Source organism: Panthera pardus, unplaced genomic scaffold (assembly GCF_024362965.1).
Source record: "Panthera pardus isolate Hobbes unplaced genomic scaffold, ASM2436296v1 HiC_scaffold_12, whole genome shotgun sequence".
Lineage (NCBI taxonomy): Eukaryota > Metazoa > Chordata > Mammalia > Carnivora > Felidae > Panthera > Panthera pardus.
The window spans coordinates 114,784,659-114,794,466 of NW_026526677.1; the positions used below are offsets into that span (position 1 = coordinate 114,784,659).

The 9,808-nt window shown below is 42.1% G+C and overlaps 1 long non-coding RNA gene across 1 annotated transcript; it reads left to right on the plus strand.

Moving 5' to 3' along the window:
* Positions 1–6,860: 6,860 nt before the first annotated feature.
* Positions 6,861–8,610, plus strand: LOC128776121 (uncharacterized). The gene is made up of 2 exons (XR_008421046.1): positions 6,861–6,972; positions 8,436–8,610. It is a non-coding gene; the product is annotated as an uncharacterized LOC128776121 (long non-coding RNA).
* The last annotated feature ends 1,198 nt before the right edge of the window (positions 8,611–9,808 follow it).

The window sequence follows — 9,808 nt, forward strand, 5'->3', positions numbered from 1 at the left end:
AAAATGGTACTAGAATGTTGATCAGGAGGGATTACATTTGTACATCACTTTGGGTAAAATGACAATTCTATAATATTCATTTTTATAATCCAGGAATACATAATATCTTTCCATTTCTTCATCAATGTCTTATCATTTTCATGGTATAGGTTTTTCTCATCTGTGGTAAGGTTTTTTTCCTAATTGTTTTCTTAACTTCTTTTGATGGTTCATTATGAGTTTGTCCAATGTAATGATTTTTGTATCTTGTTTTTGTATCCTACAATTTCACTGAGTTTGTTTATGTAACTTTTTTTTAGTTTTGTTTTTTTGTGGAGTGATGTGGTGGAAGATGGGAAATCAAAATGGCGTGTTTCTACCATATCCTAGGTCATCCACAACATCCACAGCATCATGGCCACTAATATAATTTTACCACAAGGTCCTTTAGTAATATGTTGCACCTTGTGAACTGTGTCCTGGTAGGGTTTGGCCTCCACCATGAAGTTTGATGTGTTCTACACTTTTCTGGTATGTTACTAATATGGTTGTTTTGAGAAGTAATGTAGTTTCCATGAATTTCCAACATATAGAAAGTCTGCAATAGTGTAGAAATACTCTTTATCTCTATACTCAGCTTCACCAGCTGTCATTTTACACAGTTGCCCCTTCTTATGACACACTTCTTTGTTTTTTACTCAGAACGGGACATCTTCCCCAGGAACTGTCATAGAACTCCCAAACATGGAAATCATTATGGTTTCTTCATTATAATCTAATCCAGAGGCAACTGCAACTGTCATCACCTGCCTGAACTCTGTGACAATGACTCCTCCTGTTGTGACCCACTTTACTGTTCTTGAGACTTTCACTCACTTCACAACCATGATGGATTTAAAGATCACAGAGGGCTTCAATCTGGGCAGCCTTTCCTGTGTGGCTTCTGTAATTTAGTATGTTTTGAATCTTTGTTCATGTTGTGACATGTTTGAGTACTTTAGTCATGACTTTAATTGTGGTTAAATTTACAAAACATAATAGTGACCATTTAAAAGATTTTTTAAAGTTTTTAAAAGTTTTTTAAATGTTTATTTATTTTTGAGAGGGAGAGAGAGCGAGAGAGAGAGAGAGCGAGTGAGCCTAGTGGAAGGGCAGAGAGAGAGAGAGACAGAATCTGAAGCAGGTTCCAGGCTTTGAGCTGTTGGCACAGAGCCCAACGTGGGGCTCGAACCCACAAACTGTGAGATCATGGCCTGAGCCTAAGTTGGACACTTAACTGACTGAGCTACTCAAGCGCCCCTAAAAGATTTTAAGTCTAGAGTTGTATGCCACTAAATATATTCCCATTGTGCACAAATCACCATCTTTCACCTGGAGAATGTTTAAATTTTGACCAAGTGAAAGTCTGTGTATATTAAACATTAACTCCCCATTCTTCTTTCCCCTCTGCCTGGAAACCATATTTTACTTTTTGTTGGTGAATTTGATCACGTGAATCAAATTATTTTGGATACCCCAAACAAGTAGAATCTTATAATATTCTTTTCTGTGATTGGTTTATTACTCTTGCATAGTGAATTGACGGTTCATCCATATTGTAATATGAATCAGTACTTTAGTCCTTTGCATGGCTGGGTAATATTCCATTGTGTATACGTCACCCATTCACTCTTCAATGGTCAGGTTAGCCTTTTGACTATTGTGCATGATGGAACTACAAATCTTGGAGAAGAATTACAGAGTGAGTCCCTGCTTCCCAATATTTGGGTATATACCCTGAGGTATATTAATTAATTATATTTTTAAGATATTGAGGAACTCCCATTCAGTTTTCTTCAGTAGCTGTACAAATTTATTTCATTTCTTGATATGTTGGAAGAACATTTCAGTTTATGGATCTACCCCATGTTGTATGTTCATTTACCCTTTGTGGCATGTTTGCATATTTTGTACCATTTTCCAATTGTGAATAGTATTGCTGTGAATGTTTATGTTGGCTTTGGTCATGATAATGGTTCTGGTTGATGATGTGTGCATCATGGTATATGGCTTATAGATTATGGTTTTAGGATTCTATTGTTTAATGGTGTACAGTTTTGGGTTTATGGCATATGGCTTTGTGTTCACACGCCGTTATGATTTGGGTGTTTTCGTGTGAGGAGGTGAGAAGAAGAGTGTTATTGGGTTTGAGATGAAATATTTCTTGTGGGTGAGCGGATGAGGGGGCAAGCTGGTGGATGTTTGTAGGGGAGGGTTTAGGAGGTTCAGTGGGTGGTGTGGGGGGTAGCTAGTGGGTTCAGAATTTGGAAGTGATGGTTTAAGGGTGAGTGAGTGAGGGTCTGAGAGGGTAATTGTTTAGGTGGTAAGGGGGTGACAGTATTTGGTGTGGGTTTAGAAGGTTTTGAGGATGAGTGCTTATTAGTTGAGAGATTAGAGGGATAAGGTGGTAATGGTTTAGGGAATGAGGGTTTAGGATATGAGGATAGGAGTTAGGGTGAACCTTGAGTCATTGGAGATAATGGTTAATGTGTTTAGGCTGGGGTGGTGGAAAATGCAAGGAGAACCCAGTTGTCCAGAGAACTCATTAGGGAGAGCACTAGACTGATTAACTGGAGTTTGTGGGTTCCAACCTAGAGGTAGTGTTGGAGAAATGAATAAAGTAATGCACCAAAGATGGCCAATGGGACTAAAACAAGCTCTGGTCTCTATCTTAGAGACCCTCTCCTGGGTTCTTCTTGCCCTGTTTGCCTTGTGCACGAAAACCCATATAGATATGGAATGTGACAACTATAAATTACCCTTCCCATTTGCATTCAGGGCTCAGATCTTTGGAGAAACAGTCTCCTCTGAGCCCGCTGGTATTAAATAAATCTCCAATCCACCAAGACCTCTGAGTGCCCCTTGGTTTTTCCACCAGCATTCCAGCCTGGTTCTGTAACATATTTGGCTCCCTGACCAGGAAAACCAACTGCGCTGGCCCATGGTTGCCACTGGTTTGGAAGAACAGCAAGGCAGTGATGGAGTGAAGAAATAGCAAAGGATAAAGTGCCCCCTGCCTAATTTCGTCAGTCTCCTGTCCAGCTGCCTCTGGCCAGCCCCACTCTGCCTTCCCGCCGGGTTCAAAGAGGCCTGGTAGGTGGGGAACTGGACTCGATGTCGGAACCAGTAAGGCCAGAGCCCCAAAGTAGTGAGGTCCACCCAAAAGGGTGGAAGGGGGACCTGATCACTGCCTGGAGACCTGAGTGATCTCACAGGTAGAAACTTTTGCAGGAGGGAATGTAATAGCCTCTGCTGTGTGTGTGTGTGTGTGTGTGTGTGTGTGTGTGTGTGTGTGAGAGAGAGAGAGAGAGAGAGAGAGAGAGAGAGAGAGAGAGAGAATGTGTGGCTCAGCGAGGCTTGCCAGTCGAGTTCAAGTTTGTGGCTCCATGGACGGGCACCTTTAAGGTCCCCAAAAGTCTATGGAGTCTGAGTGGGCTCACCTACATTGCAGTGAAAAGCATACAGTCCAGGGCGGCATCAGATTAGACTCCAGTCACAAGTTACAAAGCCGAATCCGCTATGGCCAAGCCTCACCTAAAGTTTCCCTCGGGAACGTAACCAGTGGAGTATCTGATTGGTCCTCTCATCTGAGGGGATACCCTCCCTTTGTCTGTCTCCATGACACCGAACACGAGAAAGGAATTAATAATGGGATCAAAACAGAGTAAGCCTACGATTTTAGAGGTCATGCTCAAAAATTTTAAAAAGGGTTTTTCAGGTGATTATGGGGTAAAAATGACACCTGGGAAGTTAAGGACCTTTGTGAACTAGAATGGCCCATATTCGATGTAGGATGTCCCTCGGAAGGGACATTAGATGCTCAAGTAGTGCAGCGGGTTTGGCTGATAGTCACTGGGAACCCAGGTCACCCTGATCGATTTCCATACATCGACTCCTGGCTTGAAATTGCCCAAAATCCTCTGCCTTGGGTGCGATTCATCCATAGCAAGCAGAGATAGGCAAAGGTTTTAGCTGCCTTATCTGGAGACTCACCCAGGGAAACACAGAAGCAACCCACCACTTCCCTAGTGTTTGCAGGAGACCCAGAAGAAGATCCCATCTTTCCGCCACCTTATGACTCACCGTGCTCCCTCCCCCCCTGCCCCTGTGCTTTAAACTCCTCCTCTGTCTGTTTCTCCTCCAGCCCTGGATGTGCTGCCCATCTTTCCTCCCTTCACGGACCCAGAGAACCCTCCCCCACAAGGACCAGTGGCCAGATTGTGCCCTCAGTCAGGCACAGACACTCTCCAGATGCCCATCCACATCCACAGGTACCAAGAGGCTCTCCTCCAGGGGATCAGAGCAGGGGCAGAGAAGCCCATGAACAGGCCCAGCAGCAAGGGGATTCCCCCAGGGATTATTATAAGAGGCTATGTGAGGCTTACACCCTGTTTGCTCCAGAGGCACAAGAGAGCCACAACAGAAGGATGGGGAAGGTCTACCTGCCAAAAGGCGGAAGGCCCAGAACCTCCTCAGCAAGGGGTCAATGAGACTACTGCAAGGAGAAAGGACATTAAAAGAATAAATGCCACAACCAGGGAAAGTCCCAGAAACCCAGCCGATATCAGGAGGAACCTCAAGAAGGGGACCTTATTGGTCTGGCCGAGATAGAATCAGACTGAAGGGGACACTGACTCTCTCTCCCTCTTCCTCTGCCTAATGGATGTGAGGGATTCTCCCTCATTTCCCAGGTTAACAGCTATAATTGGAGCCAAATGTGGTTAGTCTACCTCGGGATGGGGACTTTAAGGAATGTTCCCAAGCAGTTTCTGAAACTCCATTTGTTTTGGGGAAATTCCCAGTCTTCTCTGGCCTGATGTGGACTCCATATTTCCACTTTGGTGGAAAAAACATGGCGTCTGCTCCTCTGTCTGAGTTAAGGTTTTGAATTAGGTTTTCTTTCTCTGCCTTTTACTGGCACCTTGCCTCTTCTGCCTTCCCCTCCCCCTGCTGTTTCTGCACCAACTTGGGTGTGGTCTACATAACTGGTTCCTATACCCTCCTCAGTGCCTCAGGCACCATTGGCTTCTCCTCCCATCCTCAAGGTCAAGGAGTAAAGTGCACCCTCTTGGACATCTAGGTCTTTTCCAAATAGAATGAATTGCTAAAGCTTTGATTACTGAACATAGGTTGTATTTTTAACTTCTTATTGCAGAGAAATTAAGGCTATTTGGACCTATTGGAAAACATGCTTTGTACTTAATTGGTTGATGAATTTACCATCTAAGAAAAATTCTGGTGTAAATACCTCTCAGTTGGTTACTAAGTCCTCAATTGGAGACTAAAGTTTCCTAAGAGTTAAAATTCTGCTAAGTGCACTTAAGACTGATGGAAATAGGGAAAGCAACCTTGTATGTAGGAAAGTAGGAGGTATGTAAGAAAGATATAAGGAATGGAAATACATTTTTGTTGAGGGTAGAAGAAGGTAATTTTGTCCTAAATGAGACTGGTTATTTGGAGAGAAATGGCTTTGGGACAAAGTTTGAAGGCAAAGGAAAGTTGTAGAAGGTCCATGAAGGGAAATCCCAAGGAATTTATGTGTGCTCAGGATAGACTAAGGTTGAGATGAATGGAATTTTAAAAGTACACTGGTATAAGGTTGAAATTCTGCTTTTCTCTCTGCTCAAATTACAAAGTTTTCTTGGACTGCTGATCTGTTCTTGATAAGACAGTGCAAACAAAGGTTTGTTTTCCGGGAAAACCAAAGTTTTAGGTTTCATCTTTTTAAGGTCTTTGATTACTTAGTTTAAAACTTCTCAATGTTAAAGGAGCTAGGTTTTGGTAAGAACTATATAATGCTATACATTGACCTTTTGGATCTTTTATTGCCACCTTGGTTGAATAAATAAAGTCTTAAGATTTGTAATCATCTGTAAACCTATTTAGGCTGTACTTATGCTAAGGTTTTAAAAAACTTCCCAGGATTTAAGTTGTAAATGAAGTCTTTTTGACCAATTAGGCCCTTTTATTTGGGATGCTAAGTTACTGGGAAAAGCACTGTCGTACAATGGTAAACCTTAGGTTGTATTGCACAGGTAAGTGCTGTAACTGCCCAAATATATATGCATTTCCTAATGTTTTAATGTTTTGGCATACGGTCATCACTTAATATTCTGATTACTTGAATTGTTATGTGTCACAGAAACAACCGAATTTCTTTGTCAATTGCATCATAATGAACTCTCATCAGATCTTTAACAATGTCTATTTCTGAGATTTTTGTCATTTATAATTGTTCTTATTCTCTTACAAAATGTGTTTCTTCTTCAAGGAGATTTATAAAAAGGACTTTGGGGACAAATACAGGTATTTGACATCTTTAAGATTAATATTAAAATGGGTAAGAATTTCCAGAACTAAAAAGCTGCATTCAAAATGAACAAGAATTAGGAACATGGGATTAAATGAACTCAGGAAGATTATAGTTTTGTGATTCTTGTTGAAAATATTGTTGGTTCTCTAATGTTTGCTCTTCCAGATTAAGGACACTTTCTCTCAAGATATCTATGATATACAGAAATGTCATAAAGTATTCATTTGCAAACTGAGACATTTATCTTTTCTCTCTACATAACTCCCCTGAAATTCAAAAACTCTCAGTGAGTATTCTTTCTTTCATGGCAATTACAGTTTGCATAAATTCAGTAAGAATCTGTTCATCTTGTAACAGGTCACCATTGGGAATACTGGTTATTTTACCAAGGCTTTGACCTGGAATGTCATATTTGAGAGTGACATTCATAGACTCAGATATGACCAGAGAGCTTTAAGGAACTAAGGTTGGCTTTATGAAACATGGAGCCGTAAAGTCCCTTGGAAATGTTGGCCTGATACCTTGCTTACAGAGTTCCCAGCAGCCTTACCAGCTGAGTAAAGAAGGTCACTTCCTGGCAGGTGCAGGACCCTCAGGATATCTTGGGGACCTCATGAAGAGGAATTAGCCCTATTCTACAGGTATTGCAGGCCTGTCTGATGGCAAGTATTTGGCTCGGCTTCTGGCCTAGAGAAGCTACTAAATGTTCAACCCAGAGATATCTTATAAAAGGTTCCAGCAAAGCAAACTTTAAAAGATCCTCATGATCAATCGCTATTCTTGCTGAGCTTATGTAAATAATTAGACCACGTTTGTTAAGACTGGACTTGTTCTACAAATGCACTGATCTCAATTTGGCTATCTCTGGAAAGAGGGGCGGTTAGAGAGAAAAACTATGTTTCAACAATGCACTGTTACGGATGTTAAATTCTAGTTCTGATTGTCTTTAAATGTTTGTTGTTTGCCTAAACTAGACAACTTGAGGTAAACTTCAGAAAAATTGTCACAGTATATCATGTATAGACCATCTTCTGTGCTTGTTATTCTGTGGGGATAACAATAAGACCCCCATGGGCATATGATTATTTAAGCAACTGGAAAACAGGATGAATCTCTAAATATGCAAACCATATCTTCCCTAAAACTTATCTGACATTTACCAGAAACCCACCCCTTTCTGAGACTTGGAGGTGGACTTTACAGACAAACAACCAAATAGAGGATTCAGTTTCAGGTATCACCCTATGGGTCCATCACTCCAGAGCTAAGAAGGCCAACTCAGAGGAACCCTCAACCTGGCGAAGTGATCCACATCCAGTCAACCCACTTAAACTGACCCTCAAAAAGACACTGGCCCCTGAGATCTCCAGCCCTGCTCCAGCCACACCCCGGAAGCTGGCTGGCCTGCGCATGGAAGAAGCGTGAGGAATCAACATGTAGACTGAGCCCAGGGGTTCGGATGCAACTCTGCCAGCCCTTGCCCCTTACTGGTGTCCTAGTCCCGATCTTGCTTCTTGCCGTCGGGCTAACAGAGGCGGCGCCAACAAGCTGGATGTGGAACGGATGGCAGACTCCCTGGGAACCCGACAAAGCCAGATCAACTCCCTGGCAGCAGTGTCCCTCCAAAATAGGCGAGCCCTCGACCCCCTCACTTCAGAAAAAGGAGGGACTTGCATCTTTCTGGGGGAGGAATGCTGCTATTTTGTAAACCAATCAGAAATAGTCAGGACTAAGGTTAAGGAACTCCAGGAAAGAATTCAATGCAGACGACAGGAAAATATCAGTCAACGGAGAGGATGGGATCGCACAGACTGGGCGTCCTGGCTCCCTTCACTGGCAGGGCCCCTCCTTTCCGTAATTTTACTTGTGACCATCGGCCCCTGAATACTAAATACCCTGGTATGTTTTATTGAAAATGCTGTTATTCGCCAAACTGCAGCATGTATCTTAGCCTTCCGAGGGTACCAACCCCTAGAGCTAAAAGGTGATGCCTAAGAAAAGATTTCTAAAAAGTCATCAAAGGGGGGACTGTCGGGAAAATGAATAAAGTTTTACACCATAAGATGGCTGACAGGACTAAAACAAGCTCTGTTCTCTACCTTAGAGACCTCTTCCGGGTTCTTCTTGCCCTGTTTGCTGCGTACATGAAACCCCACCACAGATATGGAAGCTGAAAACTATAAATTACCCTCACCCCCCTTCATTCGGGGCTCAGATCTTTGGAGAAGTGGTCTCCTCTGAACCCGCCGGTGTTAAATAAATCTCCGATTCACCAAGATCTCCGAGTGCCACTTGGTTTTTCCGCCAGCGTTCCAGCCTGGTTCCGTAACATCACCAGGCAGGAAGACACAGAAAAAGACAACAAAATAAGGTTCATGTTATGGGAAAGAGAAGCATATATATATAAAAACCTTTGGTAATTTTCCTTCAGTCCATTACTGTCATTTGAAGAGAGATTTGAGGCCTTCCACTGGTTCACAGGAATAAGAAGGCATGTCAGCTTGCATACTAGATTCCTGTGAAGAAGGTTCAGGTTTAATTCTTGATATGTGAGTCCATGAAGAATGGCCTTCTAATTTTACTGTAGTGGAAGTACATAATACAACCCAGTAGGGGACCTTCCATTTTGGAGTTAAAACCCCTGCTGTATTAGACTTCCAGTCTTTTAAATACATCATGTCTCCTAGATTTATATGGGGTGGGTTTCTAGTAACAGTCAGATCAGGTTAAGCAAGGCTATGACTTGCATATTCATTTGGAGATGTATCAGTTAACACGGCCTCAAGTGAATAATTAAATAAAGCACTATAGTCTATTTATAGGTCTACAGTGAGAAAAGACTTTCCATATACAATTATTGGAGGAGTCCATCCCATTTTTAGTTGTTTAAGCAATCATATGCCCATGGGGTCCTGTTACTCTCTGCACAGAATAACAAGCAAGAAGATTGTCCATACCTGTGCTATTGTGACAGTTTTTTTCAAGTTTATCTCAAGTTGTCCAGCTTAGGCAAACAATATTTGTAGACTATCAGAAGTAGAATTTTACATCCACGAAGGTGCATTATTGAAACATAGTTTTTCTCTTTAAAAACCCTCATTTCCAGAGGAAGCCAAATCAAGACTAATTCATTTGTAAAACAAGTCCAGTTTTCACAACCTTGACCTAATAATTACATAAGCTCAGCAAGACTGATGATTGAGCATATAGATCTTTGAAAATTTGCTTTGCTGGAACCTTTCATAAGGAACCTCTAGACTGAAATTCTAGTAGCCTCTCTAGGCCAAAAGCCAAGTCAAGTACTTGGCATCAGACCTGTCTGCAAAACCTGCAGATTTGGGCAGATTCCTTTTCATGAGGTCCCCACAGTATCCTGAGGTTCCTGTACCTTCCAGGAAGTGACTTTTTTACTCACCTGGTAAGGCTGCTGGGAACTCTGTAAGGTAGGTATCAGGCCAGCATTTCCAAGGGGCTTTA